This window comes from Cottoperca gobio, chromosome 14 (genome assembly GCF_900634415.1).
Source record: "Cottoperca gobio chromosome 14, fCotGob3.1, whole genome shotgun sequence".
Classification (NCBI taxonomy): Eukaryota; Metazoa; Chordata; class Actinopteri; order Perciformes; family Bovichtidae; genus Cottoperca; species Cottoperca gobio.
This window is the reverse complement of record NC_041368.1, coordinates 20,198,469-20,212,429: the sequence shown is the minus strand read 5'-3', so window position 1 is coordinate 20,212,429 and position 13,961 is coordinate 20,198,469.

Sequence of the window (13,961 nt, the reverse complement as noted above, 5' to 3'; positions counted from 1 at the left end):
AACACATTTCACACACATTTAGTTTGATGTGAAAAATCCACCATGTCCAAATTTGAGTGCACATCATTGAGTGTGATTGTGAATCTGGTGTAAGATCAAGTGAGAATGTTGAGTTATTGATTATGGACTGATGACTTTAAAGGAGCATAGCTTTAATATTCAAATTTGTACCACCTGTTTCCTGCAAGAAAGCAATCGTGTAGAAGATACACACGTAGAAAGACGCACTGGAATAGTGCAGTGTAGTGGTGTGGACGAGGAGGATGCATCAACATATTAACACGCAATGAAAAGGTATTTTTGTGTAGCAGCTCCCGTTCTTACTCCTTTCATAGTGGAGAAATAAAATCTCTTTCAACATGTTAAAAGTGTTAAACAGCTCAGTTTTTAACAGAGAATCAAAGAGGCTTAAAGTAACACGCTTCAAGTGCAGCAGCAGTTTCCCTCAGCTGTGTTGAAACTCCCTCCTATCTGTAAAGACCCGAAAATAGCCTCGCAGCTCCGTGTCCCGGCCAGCATCAGGCCTCATGATAGTGTCAGATCAGCCTGTGGAATGCAGTGACAAGCTCTTAGACTCAGATTGGATGCTTATCACAGCAACGTGAGCTCTGATTGGATGCTTATCATAACCATATCCTGTTGTTGGCTGATGGAGTGACCTTTACAGTATCAGCATGGGATGCCATCGCAGGGCGAGGCGGCAGCGACTGCACTTTCCCTGGTACTTTTTTCACACCTTTTGGCTTCTTCTCCAGAAGCGTTGAGCCAAAATAAGTAATAATATGGAGTTACTAAGGGCTTTGCAGCTGCACCATGTGAACGTTGAGAGGGGAAAATACAGTAAATAATGCTGATGTTATTTTACGTCATAGATAAGCAATTAAAGTATAAACTGCAGTAAAGTCTAAAAGTCTTACAGAGAAAACTTCCAGTATGGCCACTGGGCATGTCGGGGATTTAGGGGGGAAATATGCCTGTGTTATGAGACACGACTTACAGGAGGTGGACACTCGCACAGCACATTTGTCATTTCTGAATTACAAATTTGAATTACAAGCATCCGAGCTCACATTTCAACTCCGGCGAGTGATTTGCAAGTAGTTTTAAAGGCCTTAATTTGAGGAAATGTTGTGTCTTCATCTTACCAACGGGGACAACAAAGCTGCAAAACACTGACGTGGGCCAGTTTTTCTTCAGGACTAGTCAGTGCATATATGTGTGTGAACGAATCAGAGTTATGTCAGCACTTCAGACAAGCTTACTGCAAGTGTGTGTGTGTGTGTGTGTGTGTGTGTGTGTGTGTGTGTGTGTGTGTGTGTGTGTGTCCCAGTTGTGTGCAGCATTGTAACTTTAACCTATGTTTAATTAATTCTAGAAGACCTGTGATACACAGTTATAAATTAACAACTCATCTTGAATAAATATGCATTATTTCAGTAAAGATTTCTTGTGGCTATTAGAGGAACTGCAGGCAAAAGACAGCCAAGCTTTAACATTCAGCTCATGTTACATTAAATGAGAACCTGTAAACCTCGTTGTCCATAAATGTGGAACTCTTTTCTTCCTCAGTCGTAGCGTCTAACGTCACTCCTGCCAAACTACGTCTGTTTATTCCTAAACAAATACTTTTGCTGCTGCCTGACTTGTAAAAGGAGGATTTATTTAAAAGACTGTTTGGAAGCTTGTTTTAAGTAACATCTGAACCGAAGCTTTTAGATTTTTTCCATATAAATAGTTCTTTATTTATATGTTAATACAGTCTAAATGTAATGATTACTACTTTAAAAGATTACACCTTAGACAGAGATGACTGGAGAATTGTAGGGTTTAATTCTGAGGCCGGGACATAAATCTGACCATGAGTGCTTTGTGGCTGCCCAGGTCAGTCCTCCTGTGGGAAAAGAGAGATGAGAGGCTCGGGGTCAATCTGGGCTAAGCCCTGCTGGTGCCAGTGGACCCCCTGGTTCCCCCGACAGACCCTGAGACAGTGTTGACATCAGACCCAGGTTAAATACTTTGTAAAGAAAAGGACTTCTGTTTGTTTCAGCCTGCTTGGAGTAACATAAGAGGTAATGACGTCAGGTAAGATGTCAACTGTTTTAGGTCATTTCTTAACATCTTTTTGTGAAAACTAAACCCAAGAGCTCCACAAAGCGCTTGAACAAAGCATTGTACTGTCAGAAGGAAAGTGGAAATGTAAAGGTGTATAAAAGACGAGCATCTGCACCTCTCCAACGCTTGTAACATTTTACCTGGCTGTTGTATTGACATGTCTGATTAAAACACACCACAAAGTATTTCAGAGATCTAAAACCTCAAACTCAAACTTCAAGTGTTTGGTGTCAGTCACCTCAGGATCAAATAGTGAAAGCTTCGTTTTCAAGGCCGCCATTTTAAAATCAAAGTCCAACACTCACACAGAGAAGAGGAAACACAGAGGCCGCTATTCCCTGAAACGACTAATCGATGGACAGAAGATGCATCAGCAACTAGAATTCTGCCAAAAATGCTCCGTAGTGAGAATGTTTGTTTTATGTGATGGTGACTGTGTTTGGGGTTTACACCAAAAACGCAATTAAAAAAACATTTAAGATAATTGATGTTGCTATTTTCTGGTATTTTATAGATGTATGTACCCGTATGTACACCCACAGGAACTGGAAATAGACCAGAATGCAGTGTGTTTTTCTTGCCCGTATAGCTATAGCTACTGTTAGCTTCAGCTCCACGTTTTACTCTCGTGTGTGATTTTTCTACATTTCCCAGAGCGACTTTTGATCTTTTCAATCCTGCAGTTTGCTCCAGAAGATAAAGCTGCTTGTGAGAAAATGTACAACTAACACGAGGTTACATCTCAGGTCACTTGGTCTCAATCAATCTTAATTTACTTTATTTAAAATAATTTATATGTTTACTTTCTTTCAGACCACAGAGCACTTCACTAATGACCACAGAGAGGTTTTTTTTTTTTTCGAGAGAATTGAGAGCTCACGCTCTTGTCATGAAATCTCGAAAAAAAAACCTGTTGCAAGGCCACATCTGACGGAGTCCAACACAACTGAGCAGAACAGAGCAGAACTTAACTGAACAGAGCTGATTCTAGTAAAAGTGAAGTGCAGGGTTTCGGAGCTCGGCTGAGGCGCGATCACGCCGCTGTCTGCACCATTTTCCCATTCCCCGGCTTTTCCACGTCTACTTCGCTCCACAGCCTCGTTCCTGAGGAAAAACAGACGCCTCTTCTGCTGCCGCCCTCCCCCTCCTCCTCCCCTTCCTCCTCTTCTGCCGGCTTTCTTCTCTACCCCGCCCCCCCCCCCCCCTTTTGCCCCTTGGGCTTTTTTTTTATGGCAGGGCTTCTAACGCAGCATGACCTCTGCCATGCATTAGACTACATGTACACAGCCATCCACAACACAATAAAACAAGAACAGTATGTGATAAAGTAGGAGAAGGAGTTTTTGAATGTGCATATTGTTACCGTTGATATTTGCGAGGTGAGTCCCGGCTCCCCGAAGCCTCGTCCCCGCACGTTTTCAACAGCGATAACAGCATTTTGATTCATCCCCTGCAAAACACATTTGTACTGTAATCCAATCAAACAGCAGCCTCAGAGAGTAAGAAATCATCTTTGCCTTGTGAAGGTTTTCATTCAGCTCTTTTCCTATCCCGCCCGTGCTGCCTTGTCTGGACGATCACTTCTGCGGATCGTCCGGCTCACCGCTGCGTTATGCAAAATGACAAGCTGTAATTTAGTGTACACATTTACCTCATTTGCATGAGAAGCATTTGTGCTGCCCTTCACCGAGCTGAACGAATTACACCGGCGGTTATTCTCAATCTAAATAACGGAGGCTAAATTATGAGCGATGCTGGGAAGTGAGGGAGTTGCTCATTACAACAGAGCGGCTTGTTGTTAAGTTCTGGCCTCCCCCTGTGTCTCTGCACATGACTTGCAGGTGAGTGATGTCATGTGTTTATTTGATGCTGCCATTTTGACTCCAAAATAGTCTCATCATCAAAACCGCTGAACGGATGACAAGCGACCAACCAAAGCTGAATGTCTCGGTGTGCGGGACGCTTCTTTTTAAATCTTCTTGCTCTTTTCCTTTGATTTTGTTTGGCCAGTACCTACTACTGTGCAAAGGGTTTATAATTCTATCTTTAAAACTCTTTTGGACCTTTAAGTAAATGTTATATAGCATAGCCACAAATATAAATGGCTGTGGATGCAGAAAAAAACATTTAATCATTTTTAATGACCTTACTATTAAAGTAAAACAAATGTTTTGTGTGAGAAAGGTATTTTGGAGAGCGGTTTAAGAGTTTTGCACGTGGAAAAAAAGTTGTTTGCTGACAAGATCCAAAGGCTGCAGCTGTAAATGTGCCTCGACATCAATGCAAAGTTAGTGTATTTGCAGATGATCTTATGTTTTACCAACAAACTACCTTTGCTTAACTTTTTCTTCAGAATATTCAGGGGATTTAGGTTATACAAGTATTATGAAGGAAGAGCAACAGAGGAGGGATCCTGCTTCCAGAGCAAACAGACATGCAGTAGATGTAACTGTGAGTGTGAACAGGGCCAGACTGAAAAATAAAGCATTTCTCTCAGGAAAGTTAACCTACGCGAGTAAAAAGGTTTAAGATGTCGTCCAAAAGTAAGATAATGTTAAGTTGCTAATGTATTCCACCTCTCTTAATCGTGCACAGTTAGACATCCTTCTAGTCAAGACAGAAGTCTGGCAAAGGTTTTGTTTAAAGAGAAACGGAAACAGCACTTCTGTTTGGCTTTTTGTCTGGTGCAAACAACGTCTCTGAGGCATTAGTTTTATTGTGTCTCCGGCTCATTTCTAACCAAATTTTACACTTGAATTTCTCCAGACCTCCGTGTGCCCGAAGACACTGAGGGCTGCACGCAAGATTACATTTAGAAATTAAAATCCTTCCTCCGTCCTGACATGATATTTACAAGCGACTACACAACATAGGTATTTTATTTGCCACTCAGTTACTAAAGTGTGTTTCCAATGAAATAGCAGTTGTGGGCATCTTCTGCCACAATGCTGAGTCAAGCTTAGAGTCAGTTATGGTGGCATCAGTGTATCAGGATGGAGACGTTTGCTCAGTGTCTGGCCGCCCCAGCACTGTTTTTATCATCCTGAACAATTTCATTTCTAAAGACGTGGGACCAAAAAACATCAGTAAAGCCAGCACTTCAATAATTCTGTATTATATGTCGTCTGGTCTTAAAAAAGATGCAGAGTTTTTGCGGAGACGCCCTTCATCAGAGTCCAAACCATGGGACCTCCCAGACCTGGATATAGATCTCGAATAACGTTGTCTTCCAGAGGGCACACACGAAACACTGCGATATGATAAATGCTCAAGTCTTGACATTGTTTAACCTCAAACATGCATGTGCCTGGTACACTTTAAAATCCAAACTCAACTTTGCCCCTGTCAGTTTGTCTAGTTTAACTCTTTTTTTTTTGTAAACCATCCTTCGCCTCAGCCAGTTTCTCTCTCTGGGTTTATGTGACAAGATCGACTAAAATAAGCAAAACCTATTTGAGGGATATTGTCTTTAATTCTTCTTATAATAGTCATCATACATCCATACACTGACAATGACCTATTTCTTAAAATAGGTAACAGACAGCTGGGACTTAAAACGCTGCACCATCTAACAGTTTAACAATAAATAAATGAACTAGACACGTGAAAATAAAAAGTACGAAAGAAAGAAAGAGTTCTATATAAGTTGTTTTTCTAAAGATGCTGCGGAGGACACAGAGGTCATGTCTTCTAATATTTCTTGATATTTTGGGGGTTTAATGACCCGAAGAGGAGTTTACATTCCACGATTACACATGTTGGGTTTTTCGAGGTTGAATCTCCTATAGCGTCAGAATATATCATTTGTAGCCAAAACAAAAACTAATTATATTAAATAAAAGTGTACCCTCCCACCTCTCAATCTTCTACAAAAGGACAATCCCAACAGTCATCTTTCACTTTTTTCAAAAGGCATCTGCATCAACTTTGACGTTTAATCAGTTAACATGTTGAAGAAAACTATTAAAAGCAGTTTTTTTACTCCTTTAATGTCGAAGAAGCCCAAAGTTTGCATTGGGTTGTTTGGTTTAGGATTAAGGTTAAGTCACTGTTTCTTAAACATTCTTGCGCAGACATAACTGTGATCTGTGCACAACCTCTGCCCCTGAATGTCTCGTCTGTCTGTCAAACACAATGCTCTACCATATTTTACATTGTTTCCTAAATCAGATCAAATTGACATCAGTTATTCAGGCAGATTATTGTCTCTTTCTGTGTATAAAATGTCCCGCCTTTGATTTCTCCCGCTCTTACATGCTTTTAAATACGATCAACTTTCAGAATGATGTGAAAGCAATAAGCTGCACTGCTTCCTCGCATCAAACGGTCAATATTTCTCCCCGTGCTGTCACAAAGGCTGCTGTGCCTTAATTCGCTCTGGATTATGATTTGGTCGCTCAGCTAACAGGTAGTGTTTTTTACTGGCTCAGATTTAGTGCATTTCTTCTCTTCTCGTCTCTTCTTCTGCACTTTCTGAGATATGTGCATGTGTGTGTGTGTGTGTGTGTGTGTGTGTGTGTGTGTGTGCAGACCTGAAAGCGAGTGTATATTTGCTTGCCTGCATGTGAAAGTGTCTCCTCCCTAAGCCTCCTCGTGAGAGTTGTATGTTATATATCGTTTATTTGTGAGGAGGATTACAACATTCTGGAGCCTATAATCCATTCTCAGTTTTAAACACGCCCCCCCTCCTCCTCAAATCTACGGCCTGTCGCCAAGGCCCGAACTCTGAACCTGCGGGCTTCCCTTCGCTTGTGAGAACTAACCAACAATCCATCCCCCCCAAAACAACTCGACCGCCCCCGCCAGGCTGCGGTGGAGATGGGACGCGTTGTTTTACGGCACGATCTGTCTTGTATGTCTCAGGCTGAATCCTATTTTTACAGCTTGCTTATACATTCCTGCTGCAAAGGGTTTACATACCGAGGCAGGGAGCCGTCCTAAATCAGCTGGCAGCTCCGTGCAGCTGGGACAAGGTGGAAACCTTGTCATCAGCCCGCTTCACCGGCGATTAATGAACCTCAAATTAAGATAATAACATCTCGGTCTGACCCGGGCCAGCGGATTACATCACTTCCACGGAAATTCAATTTTGACTCTTGTCGCTTTCAGTCAACCGCTGGGACCGGCAGTATTTACCCACCTTGGTTATTCGCTCAGATTTATTTTGAGAGGGGGCCAGTGCCCATTCATGAAATTGGTGGCGTGTTTTCTCATTCTCGTAGGGTCCTTCAGTGCTGGTCAAACACTGCTGAGTGAATGTGGAGAGGCCGTATAATGAGCAGAGGAGTTAGAGGGTGATGACTCTGCCATTCAGAGCCTGAGCACAATCTGCACTAGTGTTTCAGGCGAAGGCCCTCGAGTGCAGCCACACAAATCCTCTGTTACCTACTCTGTTTAAAAACCTTGTTTCATTCATGTTAGCAGCTCATAAATGGCCGCCCACCGCCTCAGCAAAAACAAGCAGAGGCCCTTCAGTTTTATAGGATGCAATCTGCTGCGGGCCCTAATCACCCCTCTGGATTTTTCTTTAATAGTTGAGGCTTTGATTTGATAAGAGGTGATCCTGAGGGCAGAGATTTATTCATTTAAAGGAGAACAAAGACCTCCAGCAAAACCGTTGAAACCGGCAACATCGTCCGGCACGGCGTCGCGTCGGCCAATCAAATACATGAAAGTTGATATTCCTATTCGATTACATTACAGGCGTATTTTTCTACTCTTTGCCTCATGATCATCATGACGAAAGCTAAAATAGTATCCACTCTCCACCTCTATAACGTTACGAAGCACCACAACATGCTGTGCAGTGTTTTGGCACCGGATCAGCCTTCACACGCATCATTTGTTTCTCCAACTGGACTTTTGGCGAGCTAACAACAATTAGCGGCACAGTAAAACGCCTTTACTTGTAAATAAGGAGACAAATAAACAACTAAGTGTGTTGACCGATGCATAAGTTGAACCACAACGTAAGGCTGTCAAAAAATAGGTCAGGTCAGAGTCAGGTAGGGTGATTTCTTTCTTTTATATTTATATATTTTTCAAGACATTCTGCAAGTTCGTCTAGAAAGGTGTCTAATTTTGTAATTTTCCCACCATCTGCAAATATTAAAACTGCAAATCATTCACAACAGAGTATAAAGCATTGTAGATCATATTGTGCAGTTTATGTTGCCGTTAAAGAACTAATGCGTTGTTTCTCCTCCCACTCACTCCTGAAACTCCCTTCTGCAGCGACTGCTTCAACCACGCAAGAAAAATAAGTAGAATTTTACGTTTGCGTCTTTTCGTTCCCCTCCCCTGCTCTTTCTCTTCTACATCCTTGCCTCGCTTTCAGAGGAATTGCTTTTTCTTGCATGTGGAAGAAAAAAAAAAACAGTTCTTAAAAGTCTTATGAGAGAAAAGGATGTTACCTCATTAAAGAAGAGGCCATAAATCTGTCTTCCTCCTCAGCAGCACTGCTCCACATCTGGCCGTTTGCTGCAGCCACTCATTTCTGCTCATTCTCGCTGAGCCCCGGATGGGATTTATGGTTCATTCTGCTCGTGTCACATGTTGTTTAGTCCTGCTTCCCTATCAGCAATCTCATGCTGGTACCGTCCCGTCTGATGTTTGGGATTTTGCCAAAGTGTAATGCTCTCTGCGTCAGGATAGTCTGAGTCACTTGTGAAAGGTTCTTAGTGCGGTAAAGGTGTTAACTGCTGCTGTCTTGGATGATTCTCCAACTCTAGATAACCAGAAAGCAACCGGGTATGACTAATGTTCAGATGAAGAAGAACATGTGATTCCTGGTTTCTTCTGCAGAGCTCGACTTCTCTTTAAAAACAACATGTGTTCAATTCAAATAAAATGAGTGACTTTCTAATAATACAACAGTCTTTATGGTTCGTACACATCATATGGAAACACATACACACATTCATTTCATCATAACAAAACAAAGAAATACAATACAATTACATATTTAGCCATTTAGGTTGAAATTCGATACAATTACTTTTCAGCCCAAGATTTTCTTCTGACTTTCACTTCTTTAATAAAATACCTTTTTTTAAATGTGTTGTACTGCTTGACCTCTGAATGCTTAAAATGACTCTAAGTGCTTGTCAGATCGTCCGTCTCACAGCGTCTGAATCCACCTTCCCAACCTCAGAATCAGGCTGGGGCTACATTAGTTTCCACAACATACAATATGACAATCATGCCCACTTAACGCGGCGATCACACAACTCCTGAGTGCAACACCGTGAGGAGAAAAGTGTGCGTTGTGATCCCCGTCCTACAATTCATTGTGTCAAGGGTACTCTGAGAGCGATCGAGGAGGCAGACGGGGGTTACAATGTCTGCCTGTGTGTGTTTGGAACACTTTGGCCTTAGATAGAAGTTAGATACAAAGGCCATTTATTCTGGAGGAGCACCATTTGAGTTTCATGGGCTACACGTTTTGGATGATCAGTAAAATCAGTTATACTGATACTGAATATTGGTTTCTTTCAACCTTGACCACAACCCTTCTCTAACCATCAACGAAGATCCCCTAACCTTATCAAAGTAGTATCTTTAACCCACATCATGATATGTTCCTACTTGTGTTTGTGCCTAAAGCTAACCAGAGCGTTGTCACATCATAAAGTTGATTTGGACATGTGCAGACACACGATGACGTCCTGCCATCAGAGGCTTCAGATGGCTTCTCTGTGTTGCTCTGGAGGGAAGTTACAAACAGCGTATCGTGTCGTTTAATTTGGAGGACGTTGATTTTCTCTTTATGTCATGTGCCATCATGCACAGTAGTAAATAGTGCAGTTACACCACCACATATGTGCATTTCACTTCATACTAATTCTGTCAAATGCTCATAGCAAACATGATGTATTCCCAACAACTTCTTAAGATCCTTATAAACCTTTACAAACATCTTTACATTGTCTTGTCACACAAATAACACAGCTTCATAAAGTCTAGACTTTTAGCGACTTTGTTCCTTTTTGTTTGGCTCCTAAATCGCCTCACAGTTATCTCTCTCTGCTCTTTTACTACTTCATAACCAAATGTGGATGAGCCTTCTGGGCAGACAGGCATCCACTCCCTTCTCCCACGGTCTCTCACAGCCAATAGATCAGTGTAAAAGCAAACCTGTGACGTTGGGTCATGATATACTGTGACTTGACTTTAAGTGTGTGTACAGGTCGGAATCTCTCTGTACGTGTAGACAGAAGCACTGAGGTTGTAGGCTGACACACAATGCCAGACGCTTCCAATTACATCTCTGTATCTGTCAGGGGGCCTCCGGGCTTTGCCCTTTACGAAAACAATGAGCGGCACAAGAGCACGCGAGGGCGCTGCGGTCAGGACGCCGCAGATCCACTCGGCTGTTTGCAGCCCGGAGCAGCTTTTCACGCGCGTCCAAGGACCTGATGATGTCTCAGCTTCTTCTGTCTTAAATTATATGCAGACATTATTATGAAGGACTGCAGGGAATCTTGGAAATTTGTGATTTTGACCAGAAAAGGAAAACTTTCCCAAATGGCATGGTCGTCTGTTCAACATGACGTACTCGTTGCAAGCTTTTGATTTAGTTTCCTCTGCTTTGTGTGTTATTAATAAGCCTATTACCGTACGATAAGGCTCACGTAATTAAGGCATGACCTTAGGTGTGATGGTAAAAAGATTTGTACTCAGGGCCATGAGTACACAGAGGTCATGTCCTTAGTATTGTCTCTGGGTATGTGGGGGGTTCAATGACCCCACGATACATTTTAGGCTGAACTCGAAATCAAAACTAAATTAAAATAACGTGATTTTGTATGTCTACGCCATATTTTAAGCTTTATTACATTTAGCATGGAGATTAAAATTGATGTCATTTATCAGTTAAATTAATATATGAAAATAATATATATAGAAACATTTACATACTTTTGTTTGTGGTAGATATTATTAGGGTGTTACTGGGGGAATTTGGAACAAATAAAACATTTAGCGAGCTGCTTTTGGCTTCATGAACACCTTCCTTACTTCTTATTAGGCTAACTTCCAGTTCTAATAACGTAAAAGCATCATATCCTATTAACAACAACAACCCTACATCAAGGTTTCTATTAAAAATACATTTCCTGAAAATCAAGGGATTGAAATGAAACTTTCAGAACAGCAGCCGTGACATTTTAGGAGCCGTTCTGTAGTTTTTCGTGAAGCACCTCCTTTAATTTCTGTTGAACACATTTAAATTGGTGAGTTTTACATTCTCTGTGCTCCATTTTCTATCATCATTTTAAATATAACTTTATTTATCCCGAGGGGAATTGCTCTCTTGAAAACAGGCCCATACAAGGTATTATTTTATAACTCAAACGCTTACATTTTATCAAGAAAGTTTTTTTTAGATACATTGTATCCTGGGTATATGGACGCATTCTGATGTACCGACTAAAGCTTTCACCCAAAGTCAGCAAAGCTTCTCGAGATCGTAGCTTTATGACACTTCTCGTCTCGGGCGTGTGAAACAAGCTGCTTATATTATTTGCTTTACATGAGTTTTATTTGAATAATAATTGACTTTTGAGATTACAATAGAAGTTTGTGAGCATGTAACTTGATGATATTTCGGCAATGGCAATATTATGGTGTTATTTTGTATCATCCTTCTCGTGCGTGTCTCTTGGGATGGAAGTGTTGATCTGTTTGGTCCAGACTGAAATATATTGGACACATTGATATGAAATGGTATACAGATCCAGTAGTTATGGTCCAGAGGGGATCCCGCTGACTTTCCACATGTTTCAATTCATGAATTATTGTCAACCTCAGTTATACTTTGTTGCACTGACCTTGAACTGCTTGGAGTCCGGCTGGACCCCATTGGTCCGTGTCATTGCTCATCTCTTTATTTTTATACTGTGAAATCTCCAATAAAGGCTTAACGTTTCCCACAATTATGCAAAAAATAAATATATAAACATGCCAACCTGCACACGTGTAAAAGTACTGTTGGTAAGTAAAATGCTTAATGTTAGCGAACTAGAGAATATGCTATTTGTTAACGTATATTGACTTCTGATTTCATAAAGTTTTTTTCAATCTTACTTAAGTATTTATTTTCCTCGCTCGTGGTAAAGATCTCGATTTACGTTCGCCTACTTCACAATGAGACAAAATGAGAGAAATAAGCTCCTTGCTAGGATGCAGCTTTAATTACATCACACAGCAAGCAGCACCTCCAGTTCAAACAGCCCACACTCATCCTGTCAGCTGCACGGCTCTGACATCAGCTGAGCCTCGGCCGCTGCGACACACTGCAGCTTCAAAGCTGCTGCTCGTCTGGCTCACGCCAGAACCAGTTACAGTGGTGGAGAGCAGATCACCGGCACACAAAGGAAGCTTTGCTTTAATGTTATCAGAGACTGATCCACGTCTGTACAGAGCTGTAATGATGCTGTATTTCCCTGCCGGTCTGACAATGGCCTTATGGCTTTTATAAACGGGCCCTAATACAACTATACACCATTAGAGAGCCACTTTTATTACGTTTCCAGCCCTGGAGAAGGCCATTCATCTCCAGCGAGATGGATTGCTCTTGTTTTTTTGTGATCATCAAGATGGATGAGTTTATGTTTCCCTCTGGCACTGGGGGAAGATGTTGCCACAGAATGTATTCAATCTATTTAGGGTGCTTGATTTTGATCTGTTTTTGGTCATTTCTGATGAAGTTTCTCAGCTGCAGTTTTTTATGGAGCTACATCAGGTGAATATGGCATCTGGTTCATGTTGTGTTACTTTAAAAAGCTCTTAGTATAAACCAAAATAAATTCAGAGATTTCTGACTTCCTTGTACATCCTTTAGCATATAAGGTTGTATAAGTTATATTCAAATTGAACATAGCATATGAACCTTTGTATGTTATCAGCCAGTACAAAAAGGAAATATGAATATAAATGAGTTGAAATATCTTGAGCACCAATATTTTCAAACTGCTTCAAAGTAAAAATAAATAATAATAATAATAATAATAATAATGATAATATAATAATAATAATAATATAATAATAATATAATAATAATAATAATAATAATAATAATAATAATAATAATATAATAATAATAATAATAATAATAATAATAATAATAATAATAATAATAATAATAATAATAATAATAATAATAATAATAATAATAATAATCACTGTACAATATTTTTTGTGGCTGCATAAAATGGAAGTATTTTTTTTTATATTTGTATTTCAACTTCACATACTTGGTACCTCTGGTTCAAAAAATAAGAGGTTTTTTTTGCTACATAATTTGTAATTAGGGACCCCTAAGAGATTAGATTATTATTAAGATACTTCCTTATTTTCAGGAGATAACTAATAAAATACAAACAACACGTTCTCATCTTCAGTCGGTGCTTTGATAGTGAAAGTGTTTGCAGTCTGTCTAACGCTCCCTCTGACATCTGAGGACGCACCGACAGTTATGGCAGTTAGCTCTTTATCCACAGCAGTAAGTCACAGCTCGGACCATAAACTCTTTATCAGGACCAAAGCAGCCGCTTGGGACATTCTTCTTCTCTGTCTTTGTGTTGTTCGCTGAGTTTTGTTTATTTGAAGCAGAGTTGTAAAAGATGTTCTAAAGCGTCCTGGTGCGGGGTCAGACTGCTGCCGACGCTTTGATGAGCCACTGTAAGTGCAGAGCACCCCTACACCCCCACCGCCTCCAGTCCCCATCCGTGCACCCCCCAACCACCCAAAACCCCAAATCTAAATGGGGGACTTTGATGTGGCTGGATGGTGCCTGTTGTTATTGTTTGTATCAGGGCTTATCACTGTCGACTCCCCCACCTTAGCCC